General features: G+C 43.1%; 1 protein-coding gene across 4 annotated transcripts in view; it reads right to left on the reverse strand.

The window, feature by feature from the left end:
- CCR9 (C-C motif chemokine receptor 9) overlaps positions 1-17,077 on the reverse strand; it is a 46,457-nt gene that overhangs the window by 20,545 nt on the left and 8,835 nt on the right. For 3 of the 4 annotated variants that reach the window (XM_074403991.1, XM_010336995.3, XM_010336996.3), the window contains one exon: positions 15,868-15,907. The gene's annotated coding sequence lies outside the window, so the exon portion shown is untranslated. Of the gene's footprint in view, positions 1-15,867; positions 17,052-17,077 lie in introns of those variants that run through there. The other variant, XM_074403992.1, reaches the window with a different exon arrangement.

Consider the following 17,077-nt stretch of genomic DNA (forward strand, 5'->3'; position numbering starts at 1 on the left):
CTTAAAGAGAATCCAGCTTTATTCCTATTAATACATAATCAAACTTCTTCTGTACTTGCCTTGGGAATAATAGGCAAAGAGAAATAATACTGTGAATTCATGAATACAAACTTTGCAGAAAATGAGACAGTGTTTAATTTTCAAAGACTTCCCTCTCTATTAGGCAGGCAGCAGCTACTGATGGTTACATATACCAGGGGAACTTTAAAATCAGGAAATGCTGATATCTCACATTATGACTTTCTAAATCCTAGGAAGAAAAGCTTGGAGTGCTTCTGAGTACAGCGAAGTTCCATTTAAGGGAAGAGTCCCCCTTGTAGAAGTATCAAAATGTTACAAATAATTCTAAACTGAGACTTCACTTTCAAACGTATTTTACTTGTTCTAAAGCCATCTGTCCACAAACGTAAATCTATAAGTAATGAATTATTATTTTCCCACTACAGAAATCTCTAATGTGAAAATGCTTCCTATGAAAAGACATTTTAAAAATAAAATATTGTATAATAATAATAATAAAAGCATCCCCTTTGGGTCCTAGACCAGGTGCTGTACCTGGCAACTGACGAGCATTCAGGAATAACTGTGGACTAGAAACTGCAATCCACATCCCTGATACCTATAACAGAGAAAAAACTTTGTTTTTTCTAACTTTGTTGCAGGGGCCCACAGGAGTGCTGAGTCCGTCCATTCCAATATACGAACAAGTCACTTACCTCTTGTTCATTCCAATATACCAAGTGTCTAGCACCGGCTCTGGCACAGAAGAAATGAATTTTACTTCAGCCCTCTACTTTTCAGGTTCCCCATATTGAAAACTACTATAGATTTGTAATCCTCTTCTCCTTCCTTAGCCTCTTGGACATACTGGGAAAGTCGTATTTCAAAAGCATATTGGGGTCTTTGAAAGAGGACAGTGCTATCTTTTTACTTTTCATTGCTTAATGCCTTATCATTATTTGGAAAGCCAAAGTGTCTGGAGGCAGTTGGTAGTTGGTGGTGACAATATGACCAGTGCAGGTAAAAAGAGTTCTAGGTCCAAATTTCCGCAGAGTAAAATCTGCAAGGACCCTTTCGTCCCCCCACTAATCCATGGGGAAAGGGACTGCGTGGATCCTGGCCATGCTTGTAGCCCAACAGCACATTCTAGGAGAATATTAAACATCTTCTGACTAAATTAATGCAAAAAATTAACCTGATATAAGTGCTGGGGATCCAGAATAGAGCCATCTAATAGCGCTTTCTGCAATGGCGGAAAAGTTCTATAGCTGTCTGTCCACTGTAGGGCTACATATAGCTACTGAACATGACACTGGGATTACTGTGACTAAGACACGGGTCTTTTTAAAATCGTATTTAATCGCAATTAGCTTACATGGAAAGTAAACAGCCTACATGGCCAGTGGCCACCCTAGTGGACTGTACAGGTCCAGACCAACCTACTATTCAGCAGCTAATGCTTCTACCTCGGCTCTAGCCTTAGATGGCTGCGATAATGATGCAAGCTGGGGCAGCTGGCCTATGGCAGACCCACTCCCCTCTGCATGGGGATGAAGGGGGCTGAGGGCGAGCTCCTCCTTCCCCAGAAGCACACAAGCCAAGGCAGGCTTCAGCTATACAGGTTTTCTAGAATACCTGTAGATACTTTACATTCTTCGTGTGTCATAGTTAGCAATCAAAACCCTTAAAGGACAAGAATGAGGAAATGGGAGTCATTTTTGCTAAATCCAGTTACCATGAATAGCTCTTGAAGGTCGAGGTGCCAGCTAAGAGGCAATTCTCAGAGAGTAAAAGAGAGGAGGAGAGGGCCGGCACTCTGCAGCAGCAGCCGGAATGGGAGGAACAGGAAGGACATGGCCAAGCGCCCCCCAGGAGCCGCCAAATGATAAATGCTGCAGGCTCGGGAGGGCAAGACCAACTGGAGGCTCTGAGAGGCTCGGGGATCTTTAACAGAGCAAGCGCGTGAGAGGAAATGTTGGTTTTAGCAGGTAGTGATGCACGTAGCACTGGATGGGATATGACTGAGGTGTTGAAGCAAAGGTGTCTAGCAGGTCGTTAGATAGTCTCAGCTGCAGCTCAGAGGGGAGGTCAAGAGTTCAGTGGTGTGGCTGCCAAGCTGTTACAGAATACAAGTTGTTTATAAGGGAAATACGTGTCATCCTCAACTCCTGAGTTTTTGTGCTCACAACACGTGAGTCATGAGACTAGTCAGAGGATTTTTTATTTGTATTTGTCTCATCTATTAATGATTAAAAGAAATCATCCCTTCTGCCCTCACACATTTTATCTCATTGAAAGATCTCAATGGAATCCTTCATTCAACATGTATTTGTCAAGCTCCTACTATTTGCCATCACTGTTCTTAGAGGTCAGATGTGGCACTCAGCAAAACAGAGCACATTAAATAGCAGCAAGTGTCATGCAGAGAATCAGAACAGACAGAGTGACGGAGGGAGTGGTGTGGGAGGGGGTCCCTCACACTGGATGGTCCGGGAAAGGCCCAATACAGAGGTAACCCTTAAAAGCCTGAATTGCAAGAAGTTCCCATCAATGTGAAGATTGGAGCAGCCATTCCCAGCAGAGGGAACAGTTGGCAGAAAGAGTTTGACTTGTCCAAGGATGAGAAAGGCCAACATGAAGGAGGACAGGGGACAGTGGGGAGCGGCCAGAGAAGTTGGAGGATCGCCAGCATGTCAGGCTTTGAGGCTGGGTCAGTAGTGTTCACCTGATGCCAGGTGTGTGGAAAGCCACTGAAGGGACTTATATAGGTGATGACACAATCTGATTTCCATTCTTAACAGATCACTGACTGCTGCATGGGAAACAACAGAAAACAGCAAAACCTTTGATTCTGCAGGCACCAGAACCAAACGTTTAGATCACAGCTTTGCCTTGGCTGGGCTGCCCACAGGCAAGGCCCCCGCAGGAGCCACCCTCAGCTCTGCCTGTCACTGTCCCTTCTCTGGACCTTTGCCTGTAGGGAGGCATCAGGGTGGATTCAGGGTGCTTACACCCCTCCCTCCTGCCGCCCCTGAAGGAATGAGGACACACACTGAACGTCACCCAGGGAATGTTTGCAGTGATGATCATCTTTATTCAGTGAGAAGTGTTGATGAGTTTTTTAAATACATATTTTTATCATTAATTCTAGCTAATAATGATGGGGTTTTTTTTAATAAGCTTGATTTTTTAGAGCAGTTTTAGGTTCACAGCAAAATTGTGCAGAAGGTACAGAGAGCTCCTATGTACCCCTCCCCCAGCACACAGGCAGCCCTCCCACCATCGACATCCTGTGTCAGAGTGGCACATTTGTTATCATCAGCTCATCTACACTCATACATCACTATCACCCAAAGTGGTTTACATTAGGTTTCACTCTTGGTGTTAAACATTCTGTGGGTCAGGACAAATATATGACATGTATCCACCATTATAATATCATACAGGATAGTTTCATTGCCCTAAAGATTCTCTGTACTCCACCCATTCATTGCTCTCTTCCACCTAACTCCTGGCCACCACTGACCTTTTCGCCGTCTCCAGTTTTTCTTTTCCAGAATGCCATGTTAATGGGAACCATACAGTGCATAGCCTTTTCGGATTGGCTTCTTTCACTTACTGGTAGGCATTTAAGGTTCCTCCATGTCTTTTCATGGCTTGCTAGCTCATTTCTTCTGAGTGTTAATTAAGCACCTTAATTAAGTGTTAATTAAGCATCCAGATCATACTATCATCTGGATGTGTCACAGTTTATTTATCCATTCACCTGCTGAAGAACATCTTGGTTGCTTCCAGGCTGGGCATTTATGAATAAAGCTGCTGTGATCATCTGTGTGTGGATCTGTATGTGGCCATACATTTCAGCTCATTTGGGTGCATACTGAGAAGCATGATTGCTCGATCATATGACAGGAATATGTTTTGTTTTGTGAGAAGCTGCCAAACTGTCTTCCAAAGTGGCTGTACCGTTTTGCATTCCCGCCAGCAATAAGGGTTCCTGATGCTCCATATCACTACCAGCATTTGGTGTTATGTGTTCAGGGTTTGGGCTATTCTAACAGGTGTGTGGCTTTCATTTGAAGTTCCCTAGACCTATGATGTTGAACATATTTTCATATGCTTATTTCCCATCCGTATTTCTTCTTCATTGAAATAATCTCTTTAGGTCTTTTGCCCATTTTTTAATTGGGTTGCTCATTTTCTTATTGTTGAGGTTTAAGACTTCTTTGTATATTATGGATAACATTCCTTTATCAGATGTGTCTTTTGCAAATATTTCTCCCGATCTGGGGCTTATCTTCTCCTTCTCTTAACAGTGTCTTCCATAGAGGGGCTGTATTTTTTTCACATTAGGGTTTTTTTTTTTTTTTTTGAACCTAAAAATCAGATCTGTACATGTTTAATTTTTAAAATAAGAAATGCACATTAGAAATGGGCCCCATCCTGCCCCACTTTGCCCATAGCACTGACCCCTGCCCTGTCCCTGGCTCTGTAGTATATTAACACTTGATCATTTTTTCAAAAACTGAAAGTTTAGTGGCTAATGTCTTTGAAAAGTCAGAAAATTTCCACAGCATCAAGATAGCTACATGAAAATAACCTCAGTTTCTAAATGGCTACATCAAAACAATCACATCAAAAGGTCAGGCCCTGCAATGGAGACCCAGAGGAAAGCCTCAGGCCTCGGGCTGGTGCTGGCCATAGTTAATAATAATGTTTTGTGTATCCCAAAATTGCTGAAAGAATAGATTTTTAAACATTCTCACCACAAAAAAAAAAAAAAAATAGGTGAGGTGAGGGATATATTAACTAGCTTAATTTAATCTTTGCACAATGTAGATATATATCAAAACATCACATTGTACCCCATAAATATATACAATTATTATTTGTCAGTTAAAAACTAATAAATAGGTTCGATGCTGTGGCTCATGCCTGTAATCCCAGCACTTTAGGAGGCCAAGGCGGGTGGATCATTTGAGGTCAAGAGAGACCAGCCTGGGCAACATGGTGAAACTCCATTTCTACAAAATACAAACATTAGCCAGGCATGGTGGTAGGCGCCTGTAATTCCAGTTGCTTGGGAGGCAGGAGAATCACTCGAACTGGGAGGCAGAGGCTGCAGTGAGCCGAGATCAAGCCACTGCACTCCAGCCTGGATAACAGAGCTAGACTCAGTCTCAAAACAAACAAGCAAACAAAAAAACCTAAGAAATAAAAGAAAGCATGCTTTTAAAAAAGACCCCATCACAGGATTCAGATTACTCATGGAGTTTCATCTTAGAAATAACTGCCCAATTTTCAGTATTAACCACGTTTGGAAAAAAATTTACCAAAAAGAAACACCAAAACAATGCCTAGCAGCCCTCTCAGAGTTCTGTGGGCAGGTGTCCGGCAAAAGGAGGTGCTTATGGCCAGGTGTGGTGGCTTACACCTGTAATCCCAGCACTTTGGGGAGGCCGAAGTGGGTGGATCACCTGAGGTCAGGAGCTCAAGACCAGCCTGACCAACATGGTGAAATCCCATCTCTACTAAAAATATAAGAATTAGCCAGCCATGGTGGTGCACACCTGTAGACCCAGCAACTTGGGAGGCTGAGGCAGAATTGCTTGAACCCAGGAGGCAGAGGTTGCAGTGAGCCAAGATCACGGCATTGCACTCTAGCCTGGGCAACAAGAGCAGAACTCCATCTTAAAAAAAAAAAAAAAAAAAAGGAGGTGCTTTGTGAAAAAGGTGAAGCAGCACTCACAGGTTCTGAGAAACCCTACTGGAAAGAGATCTGCTTAGTATCTTTTTTTTTTTTTTTTTTTTTTTTGAGACGGGGTTTCGCTCTTGTTACCCAGGCTGGAGTCCAATGGCACGATCTCGGCTCACCGCAACCTCCGCCCCCTGGGTTCAAGCAATTCTCCTGCCTCAGCCTCCCTAGTAGCTGGGACTACAGGCGTGCGCCACCATGCCCAGCTAATTTTTTGTATTTTTAGTAGAGACGGGGTTTCACCATGTTGACCAGGATGGTCTCGATCTCTTGACCTCGTGATCCACCCGCCTCGGCCTCCCAAAGTGCTGGGATTACAGGCTTGAGCCACCGCGCCCGGCCAAGTATCTTTTAAACTCGGAGTTTGTTTTTTAATAGTTTCAAGTATTTTATTCGCTATATCTTGGGCTGCAGGAATTGGGATCCCCTTCTACTTTTTTCTTCCTCTGATATGCATTGAGGAAGCCTTTTCTTACCGTATATTTGAGATGACCTAAGAGAGAGACAGCTGTTGTCTCGGCTTCCATCTCTGCTGTCTTGTGACCAGGGGATTTTGAAGAGAGCCCGGAGGAAGGCTGGGGAATAGTTAACCTTCCATTCCCCAGTCCTGTGACTACACCAGGAGAATCCAACCTTCCCTTCTGCCTCAAAGATTTAGCTCATTTCTCTTTTCATTTTAAGGTTTCTACCACCTACCCAATTTCTTGAACTTTTCCCCAGCCCCCCTCCCCCACCCAGGAACAGGCACCGATGAACCAAGCCAGGATCACAGGCTTTTGGTGTCAACACTGTGCTTTACTAGGTGACCCTGGGCAAGACACTTTCCCTTTCTATAAAATAGGATCATACGACCCCCTTCAAGGGATTGCTGTGAGAGGAAAAAGAACTAATAATGCAAGAGTCAAGCCAGTGTCTGGTACATAGTAATGCTTAGTAGGGGTACTTCCTACTGAAGTGTGTTGTCAGGGTATCATGATTACATTTGGGGTCTATCCAGCTCTGCACTTGCTTGCAGGGTGGCCTCTGTCTCAGAGCCTCAGGTTTCTCTTTTGTAAAACAGGGACACTAATAACTATTCCCTAGGGTTGCTGTCATCTGTGAGTTTGGCACTCACATGGTGCCAAAGCAACAACGCTCGCCTTTTTTTCATTAAAAGATTTCATTTCTAAACACTACAGAGAAATCCAATAAATGACCAATGCAGGAACATCATTCAAATCCAACCAAATGAAAGGTGTGTCTCACCAAATCACCCTGGGTTCCTCATTCTCACAACCCTCCTTCTTAAATGTCCCAAAGCCTTTGAGTTGCCCTATGTCCCGGAGCATCAAGAGCCTGAGGCTTCACTTGACTGTGATTCCCACCCTCATCCAAGAAAGAGAATGTAAATGAATGGTCTGAGCACCATTTGTACCAGAGCTTTACGAACTTCATCTTATTCAAATCCCATAATAAGCCTACAAGAGAGTTTGCATCCTTCTTAGAAAAGGAAGCCCAGTCTTTGAGCCGCTAACTGAACATCCTAAAATCACACAGTAGTAGTAGCTGGGATGCAACTAATTTCAAAGGCCATAATTCCCCCCTCCTTCCTTTCTGTAAGTCACATCTTCTAAGGAGACACTTTGTTCCACAAATTTAAAAATTTACCTTAGGGCATTTCTTCACCCAGAGAACCAAAAAGTAAAAGAATAAAAAGCCTTCTACTCTGGGTCAAACTAAAAGCAACAAATAAAATTGGTACGATATTTCACAATTTGCAAAATAATTTTACATTTAATCTTCACAACCACCATGGAGATGAATATTGTTTTTGTTTTTGCTTTTGTTTCCTTGTTGTTGTCGTTCTATGTTTTACAGAGACAGTCCCCCAATGTTGCCCAGCCTGGTCTTGAATTCCTGAGCTGAAACAATCCTCCCGTCTTGGCCTCCCAAGGTGCGAGGATTATAGGTGTGTGCCACTGCACCTGGACAGATATTATTTTTGTATTTATGTTTTATAGACAGTGAAACTGAGGCTCAGAGAGATCAAGGGATTTGTCCAAGGTCACATAGCTAATAAATGCTAGAGCCAGGATTTGAATCCAGAACTACTTCAAAATTCTGCTTTTCTTCCATTACCTCAGTTGTTACATACTCGCCCCAGAAATACAGCAACATACTAAGCATTTGCAAATGGTATGTTAATTCATTTATTCATTTACCCCATACTGATTTGGCACCTACTAGAGTCAGACACTATTCTAAGTACTAAGACTACAGTAATGAACCAAACAGACAAGGTGCATACCCTCATAGAGCTCACATTCAAAGGGAGAGGGAGAGAAAAAGTAAACAAATAAAGAAGCTAATGTTAAACAGTGATAAGGGCTCTAAAGGAAATAAATAGGATGTATCAGTAAGCTATTGCTGCATAACAAACTGCTCCAAAATGTAATGGCTTAAACAACAATTATTTATTTAGCTCATGATTCTATAAGTTGTACTTTAATTTGTAGTTAAAGTGCTGGGAAGTTCTTCAACTAACCTTAGCTGACCTCAGCTGGACCTGCTAGCCCAGGTGTTTGTGGTGAGCTAGAAAGTTAACTCAGGGTTAGCTGTACAGGATGGTGTTAGCACTGCTCCACGTGTTTCCCATCCCCCAGCTGGCTAGTCTGGGTTTGGACGCACGTTGATGATGATCAGGTTCTAGTGAGAGAACACAATGACTCTCAAGGTCTAGGCTCAGAACTGACACACCATTACTTTGTTGCATACTATTGGTCAAGGCAAGTCACAAAGTCAGCCCAGATTCAAGGTGTGGGAAGACAGTTACTATATCTCTATGGGAAGAACTGCAAAGTCCATTTCAAAGGATATGGATACAGGGATACTATTAATTGCAGACATCAATGAAATTAATGTACCTATCAGGATGATGTGATAGAGGATGGCTGAGTGGTGGGAAGGGGAGGGAATGGAGCTACTTCAGATGGGGGAAGGCCTCTCCGAGAAGGTGACACTTATTCTCAGAGCTGAAGCATGTGAAGGAAGAGCCATTCAAAGCCATAGGAAAGAGAAGTTATTCCAAAAGATACACTCTCCATCGCAAAATGTCAGTATCCTGCACACAGACCTGTTGCATGGTCATATATTAAATAAAGTACTTAGCAGCAGGAACAGAGGAGAGCAACATAGTATAAAATCAAAATGCTCATCACTTCACCTCCCCACAACCCCAAATGGCCATTGAAAGCACGCAGATTTTTTCAGTGGCTGTCATTTTCATGAAATGGTTTTGGACCCTTAGAGAAATATGCCTCCTAAAATAGAGATGTAGGAAAGAGGAAGACACAAAGGAAGCAAGGCAAAGGGAATATTAATGAAGGATGAGGATGGAAGAGATTAATAGCAAAAAAGGAGGTGGGGATGGAGAGACAAGCAGAAACAGCTTTGACGTGGTAAACTCTTTGTCAGTACTTCTAGAATTAGTGAGTAGATGAGGCCACCGTGTGTGCATGTGTGTGTGTGTGTGTGTGTGTGTGTATGCATGTATACATGCAATAGAGGAATAAATGAGATAAAGGGAAGAAAAGGGAGGTATCACTACTGATGGAGGTAGGGAAGCAAACTGACTACAAAGGTTATGTTACAATTAGAGCAATGTTAACATTTCAACAGGTGGCACATAACCCAGTGGGGGAAGATTACAGGAGGGAGGAGATGGTATCCTAGGAGGAGTGAACAGCTTGTGGAATTCTCAGAGGCAGGAAGAGGTTTTGTTTTGTTTTGGTTTGAATTTGGGGAAGGATGGAGGTCTTCCAGAGAAAAGAGGACTTCATAGATGATCTGTTATGGTGAGCTTTATTGAGGAGTGAGAGGAAACAGGATTGTTATGAGCAAGACATTGTAAAAAGAAAAGAAAGATGATTAGAAACTCCAGGAAAAACAAACGGCTGTATGAGAAATGAATTATAATAGTTCACTGCTTTACTATGCAGTGAACAATTTTACAGTCACTATACTATAACAGTTTATTAATATTGATAAAATACTTAAAAACTGTATTGGAAAGACAGGAAGGCAAGTAAGGCTGATGTAGAAACAAAATCTTCGTAAGTTATTGCAGGAAATAAATGATGAATATCTAACACTGATTACCAAAACACACAGCTAAAAGAATGATTTAAAACTTTCCAGTACAATGCATGGCCCATAGACCGACACTAGCATCACCTAGAAGCTCATTAGAAATGCAGAATTTCAGGCCCTGTCCTAGGCCCACTGAATCAAATCTGCCAATAACAAAGTTTGAGGAGCTTGAAAAGTTGGTTTGGGGAATAGGACTAGCAGTGGGGAAAGTAGAATGAGGAACGAGTTTGTCTTAAGTCTTCAAAATATTATTTTATCTTTGTTTAGCCATGTTCATGGTATTTTTTAGTTTGATTTTACAAGTTCCTTAATAATTTTAAAAAATAAGTACCTGGGTAGAATTTGCTCTTTTTCTCACTAATACTTATTCTCCATCACAGCTTAAGCTTATCTTGGCCCTGACCCTCCATTTGGATTAGAATACTGTTTCTAGGACATCACAGCCCTACTTCAGCCTCACTTGCCTTTAGAAGCACTTCAGGCAAACATTGTTCCTGATCTGCTGCCATCTGCAAACTTTGCCATAAAAGCATGTCTCAATTCCTCTGATTCCTTGGAATCTCCTCCCCCATCAGCCTGAGAAGAGACCACAGCCATGAACTATCTACAAAACGTCACAGCATCTGTTGTCTCCTCAGTTAAAAGTTTCTCTAGTCAGGCGTCCCCAAACTACGGCCCGTGGGCCGCATGCGGCCCCCTGAGGCCATTTATCCGGCCCCCCACCGCACTTCAGGAAGGGGCACCTCTTTCATTGGTGGTCAGTGAGAGGAGCACAGTATATGGCAGGCCTCCAACGGTCTGAGGGACACTGAACTGGCCCCCTGTGTAAAAAGTTTGGGGATGCCTGCTCTAGCTAGTCATCTCTAGCCCAGTGTTGTCAAAGTGTGTGCCCCAGACCAGCAGCATCAGTATTACCTGGAAATTCGTTAGAGCAGTTGGGTGCCTACGACCTACGAAGGAGAAACCCTTCAGATTGGGGCCCAGTAATCTCCACTTCAACAAGCCCGCCAGGAAGTTCTCATGTTCTGTTCTAGAACCCATCCTCTGTTCTATTCCTGGGCTAGTTTGTTGCAAATCTCACTGGGCTCATAAATTAGCATCTCGTCAGTGAGAGTTTCAGTTTACTAGCCACATTCATGAAGAGTAGAAACACAACATACCCCACAGATGTTTTCTAAAATTGTCTTGATCTCTCCCTTGCCAATCTTTCAAAACACGATTTAAACAGAAGCTTAAATGGGTATGCCACACACCCTGAGCTCTCTGATCGACACCACAGCCCAGCTTTAGGGTTTATACTTGTATTTGCTCCATAGCCTCCTCCACACGCGTCAGAACAAACTCCAGAGAGGATGGAGCTCCTTCCTTTCTGGCCCCTCTGCATCTCTCATTCTTACACCTCATTCTCTCATGCCCCCAGACTTCAGCTTTCCCCCAAGAGATGCACTGTGGTGATAAATTCTGCTGCGGTTGAGGGTGATTTGATGAGCCTAGGCCTGCCATTCCTTGCTGCCACCTGGCTGCTCCCCTGTCTCAGTCAGTACTAGTAAGTGATGAGCCCCTCAGATAACCCCAGGTGAGGACCACAGGCTGACATCACTTCCTTAGATGAGCAACTGACAAGCACCAGCCAGATCCCAAGCTCCTGCTATAGAAAGGATTTCTACAGGAAACAGTTGGCCCTGGGAAGCAAACAATGCCTCTGCAGAACATGGAAGCCAGATTTCAGATGTTGGTTGCAAGTAGCTTTTCTTATTGTAAAGCATCTGGTAGAACTGCCTTTCTTTTCTTTGTCTTTCATCTTTGCCCTTGCAATCTTTGGGGGCTTCACTCCATTTGCTAAAGGTGTGTGGGTGTTAGCGTCACTCTACAGAAAAAAAACATGCACATACACACACCACAGCCTTTTTTCTCTATTTCTATGCAAGCCATTGCTTTTATGACTTTCTGAAATAAATAAAAATGTCTAGTATGTCGCCACTTGCTTTTTGCAATTCTCTTAGGAAAGAAGTTCTGTTCCTTCAGAACAAAAACAAAAAGATAGGTCACATTTTTCAAAGGCACAAAATTTTTTTTCCCAGATGAGGGGAAAAAAACATATGAAAAGGCGCCCTAGCTAGCTAGTAGTAGGGAAATGCATGTTAAATAAACACAACGTTTTCACCCTTCAAATAGGCAAGCCATTATTAGTTTAGTATCAAGCACTGGGGTTGGGAATCATGGTCTCTCACCCATTCCTGAGGGCACAGAAATGGGTTCAGCCACACTGGAAATTGATGATAGTGATATCTGCTAAGATATAAAGTTTGCATTCCTTGTATCAGAGCAACTCCATTCTGGCGTCCCTTCGAGAAATTGGATGCATTTCTACAAGAAGGCATTGTAACAAATATCGTGGCTGCCTTACTTATGTGGGTGAAGATAAAATATCACCTACATGTTCATCAAGGAGATGGTGATTACATGAAGGATGGTACTTTCATTCTATGGAATACTACGTAGCCGTTTAAAAGAATTAATCTGGATCTACATGTATTAACATGGAAAGATCCCCAGGGTATGCTTCTGAACAGACAAAGCAACTTGTATAATAGATGGTATGTTCAATGTAATGGCATTTCTGATAGAAACAAAACACCCAAACACTATCCATTTGTCTAGGAACATATACATGTTTATAAGTGCAGAGAAAGGCTTTGGAAGGATTAATATCCACATAGCCACAGTGCTTAGCTCCTCGAAGAAGTCGGGGTGGTGGAAGGTGGTGAAGAAGACATTTAGTTTGTCTGTAATCAATGAATGCTTTACTATGAGAGTGTTTTCAAGAATAAATTGCTTAGTTGTGTAATTAACATTAAATATTTTAGGATTCCTATAAGTATTTCTATCTGCTGAATAACATCGGAAAATCTGTCACTTGTCTTAAATGTTAAGTAGGCTTTGTATTGGTACAAATATACAATTACTTCTCTTTACAAAGTTGTTATAAAATTCCATTTGTCAAAAACACTCATTGTTCATCTGATCGTTAAAAACAAAGATAGTTTCTCTGTATTCAACCACAAACACACACGCACATGTGTGCACACACACAGAGACACCATAACTCACCCTGGGGACAGCAATTTCCACCCTATGCCACACTGTGCTACCACCTCAGGATGTCTGAACCACATGCAAGCAGGCCTTTCTGATTAGCTGATAACTTAGTTTCCAGGCTTCTGTGCCATCTGATTGTCAACTCATAATTCTAGAGCGGCTAAAACCAAGAGACACCTGACTTGGTGGTGATGCCTGGGTCTGTGGGTGTAGCCTGACAGCCAGGCACCTGGTTTCCTGACCCCAAACCACATAGCTTTCTGCGTGCCCTCATGAGCACCCTTGTAACATGCTACTCTGCCCCTCCTGCCAGGCTGGGCTTGAAAGCAAGCACTGGAGAGACAATGGGGTGCCTGGAAGGTCGCTGGTCTGCAGAAATCATTTCAAGAAACATCTTCATTACAACTTTCTAGTTTATACCCCTCGTTTAATGAGGAAGTGTTGTATGACAAAAAGACATGGAGAGTTGGAGGAAAATGCAAAAGCAGATGTCACAGGAACTCAAGTACTTTTGTGAATATATCCACTCTCTCTCCCTCCATGGACAGACCCACTGGAGGAGCCAAATTACAATCCTGAGGGAAACAGTTTTAAACCAGAGGATAGATAATGACATCATCTTTCATCCTGGGTGTCATCTTGGATGTCCCTGATTTGGGGGTGACCTTTTCTCTCTGGACCAGACATACCTGAATTTCTTTTCATTTCAATAAGATGGGGGTCTTAGGGCTCAAAAAAGACAGACGAATCACTCCCTACCAATGCCACGCCCAAGCACACTTACGCTCCTTCTTATGTTGTGTCCCATCCCAGGCTAGGGAAGGCAGAACTCGGGGGCCCAGGGTAATATCCAACCGCTAATTTATTAAAATGTTGACCACGTTTTCTAAAGGAAATATAAAAGAGCAAGTAAGCATGGCTTTAAACAAGCATGACTGGAAGGCATGGCATCTTCTTTTTCCTGCTTCTAGAAGGTCTTCATGAAATGAACAGTAAAAATGGATTGCAGCCGGGCGTGGTGGCTCACGCCTGTAATCCCAGCACTTTGGGAGGCAAAGGCAGGCAGATCACGAGGTCAAGAGATTGAGACCAGCCTGGCAAACATGGTGAAATCCCATTTCTACTAAAAATACAAAAATTAGCCAGTGTGGTGGCATGTACCTTTAGTCCCAGCTACTCGGGAGGCTGAGGCAGGAGAATTGCTTGAACCCAGGAGGTGGAGGTTGCAGTGAGCTGAGATAGCAACACTGCACTCCAGCCTGGCAGCAAAGCGAGACTCTATCTCAAAAAAAAAAAAAAAAAAGATTACATTTCTGCCTAGTCTAGCATCCCAAGGGTTTCCCATAACAAACATACAGCATCAGTAAGCTTGGATGCCTGTGCACCCCTCACGCAGCAGGACTGACCTTCCTAATGGCCTTTAACCATGGTCCTCCATCCCCAAGCAATGCCAGTGGTGATCTTCGTGAGCTCATGCTCTGGTCATCCCTTCCTGCCTATGCACACACACTGTCTTTAGCTCTTCAGTCAGTGCCACATAAGACCTGCTAGACTGAGGGATGTTCTGCCTTCTCAGCAACCCTGTGTACCTCTGCTGTGGCCATCATGCGTGCATTTGATGGCTGACTTGGTGAGAGTGCTCTTCAAAGTGGGGATCTTATTAAAATACAGATTCTGAGTCAGAAGGTCTGGGGTGGGCTTGAGAGTCTGCATGGCTAACAAGCTTTCAGGCAATACCCATGCTGCTGGGCCAGGACCATACTTTGATGTCAGGGGAGAGTCTTATATCCACATTTGGGAGGTGTGGGAAGAAGGCCTGCCCCATGGCAGCCTTCTGAACAGAGAAGGACCATAAGGGCTTGATGAGACAATGTACCAGAGAGCCTTATAAAGTGTGATGTGTGGGGAAAATATCAGCTGTTACTATGACTTTCTATCATGTAAATGATATACTTGCTTTGGAATCGGAAAGAGCTGGGTTTACCCCCCTATTTTATTAACTGAGAATTTGAGCAAGTCACTCAATCTTGTTTACCCTCACTTTTCTTAGCTATAAAATGAGAGGCTATTACTTAAAGCTGTATTTGCAGATGTTGACTCAATACATATTTACATATTCATTTTTCTCTCTGTTGACCTAGATGAAAAAACTTTACATGTGTGTATGTGAGTAACTTGCTGAACATTTCTGCTAAATGCTGAGAATCTAGAACCAAAACTTGGCTAAAATTCTACTCTAAAACTATTTAATCAAACAGCTTTGTTATGAGTCACCTGGTAAACTTCTCAGGGAGCCCAGAATGATTTATGGTTTGCTACCACAACTCTATGAAGCGAGTGGTTTCAATCAAGTTTCAGTTACACAAGTTCAGTAGAAAGCTGGGCAAAATCCACTTGAAAGAAAATTGCTGCCCTTGAACCCTTCTCATCACCAGAGCTATCCAGAGACAGAACGTGGAACCAATTCCAATGGGGCTGACATTTATCTTTGGCTAATATAGGTTTTCTTTGTTGTTGCCATTGTTGTTTTGAGACAGGGTCTTGCTCTGTCATCCAGGCTAGAGTGCAGTGGTGCAATCACGGCTCACTGCAGCCTTGACCTCCTAGGCTCAAGTGATCCTCCGACATCAGCCTCTCGAATAGCTGGGACTATAGGCATGCACCACCATGCCTGGCTAATTTTTTGATATTTTATGGAGATGAGAGCTCACTATGTTGCCCAGACTGGTCTTGAATTCCTAGGCTCAAGGAATCCTCTCTTCCTCCTCCCAAAGTGCTGGGATTACAGGCATGAGCCACGGTGCCCAGCCTAAGATGAGTTTTCTAAAGAAGTTCTAAATAGTAACAATATAAACTTCCAGTATTGCCATTTAATTCCAACTTACCCCAAAGATTCTTCAAGCAAGGTTGATGGATGTGTTCAGACTAGCAGGTGCAAGAAAAAAAAAAAAAAAAACTTGAATTGGGAATTTGGCAGGAGCCAAGGACAGTTCTGGCACAAGAATGGCTCAGAAGGGCACATCATTACAAGTTTACTCTGCCCAGCATTGTCATAAGCAATTTTCACACCACATTTAAAATTTTAACACCACCTTGGGAAAAAGATATTATTATTACTCCCATTTTACCAAAGGGGAAACTGAAACAAAGAGAAGGCAATTAACAAATGAATTTAAAAGATAAAAATTGTAACTATCTTTTGGGTTTTTTTGAGATTGAGTCTTGCTCTGTTACCCAGGCTGGAGTGCAGTGAAGCAATCTCAGCTCACTGCAACCTCTGCCTCCCAGGTTCAAGTGATTCCCCTGCCTCAGCCTCCCAAGTAGCTGGGACTACAGGCATGTACCACTACACCCAGCTATTTTTTGTATTTTTAGTAAAGATGGGGTTTTGCCATGTTGGCCAGGCTATTCTCAAACTCCTGAACTCGAGTGATCCGGCCACCTCAGCCTCCCAAACTGCTGGGATTATAGGCGAGAGCCACTTCACCCAGCTGCAGCTATCTTATTTTTAGCTGCACAATGCAAAACCTAACTTTTTTGTTTTTGTTTTTGTTTGTTTGTTTTTTAATGAGATGGAGTCTAGCTCTGTTAGCCCAGGCTGGAGTGAAGTGGCACAATCTTGGCTCACTGCAAACTCTGCCTCCCGGGTCCCAGTTCAAGCAATTCTCCTATCTCAGCCTCCCAAGTGGTAGCTGGGATTACAGGCAGCCACCACCATGCCCAGCCAATTTTTGTATTTTTCAGTAGAGACGGGGTTTCACCATGTTGACCAGTCTGGTCTTGAACTCCTGACCTTGTGATCCACTGGCCTCAGGCTCCCAAAGTGCTGGGATTACAGGCATGAGCCACCTCGACCGGCCAACCAAATTGTTAACCTACTTAACCGGATCCATTAAATATTGTGGAATAGCCCCCATGGTGAATACAAGTCTTCTGTGGTGTACACAAAGCTGAACATTACACCATGGTGAATACGAGTCTTCTGTGGTGTATATAAAGCTGAACATTACAGCACCATTGGTTATATCGAAAGACTCTAAACAACCCAAGTCTAAAACCAGTTACTGTAGATCCAGACAGTGGAAGGGTGTGAAG

Source organism: Saimiri boliviensis, chromosome 8 (genome assembly GCF_048565385.1).
Source record: "Saimiri boliviensis isolate mSaiBol1 chromosome 8, mSaiBol1.pri, whole genome shotgun sequence".
Lineage (NCBI taxonomy): Eukaryota > Metazoa > Chordata > Mammalia > Primates > Cebidae > Saimiri > Saimiri boliviensis.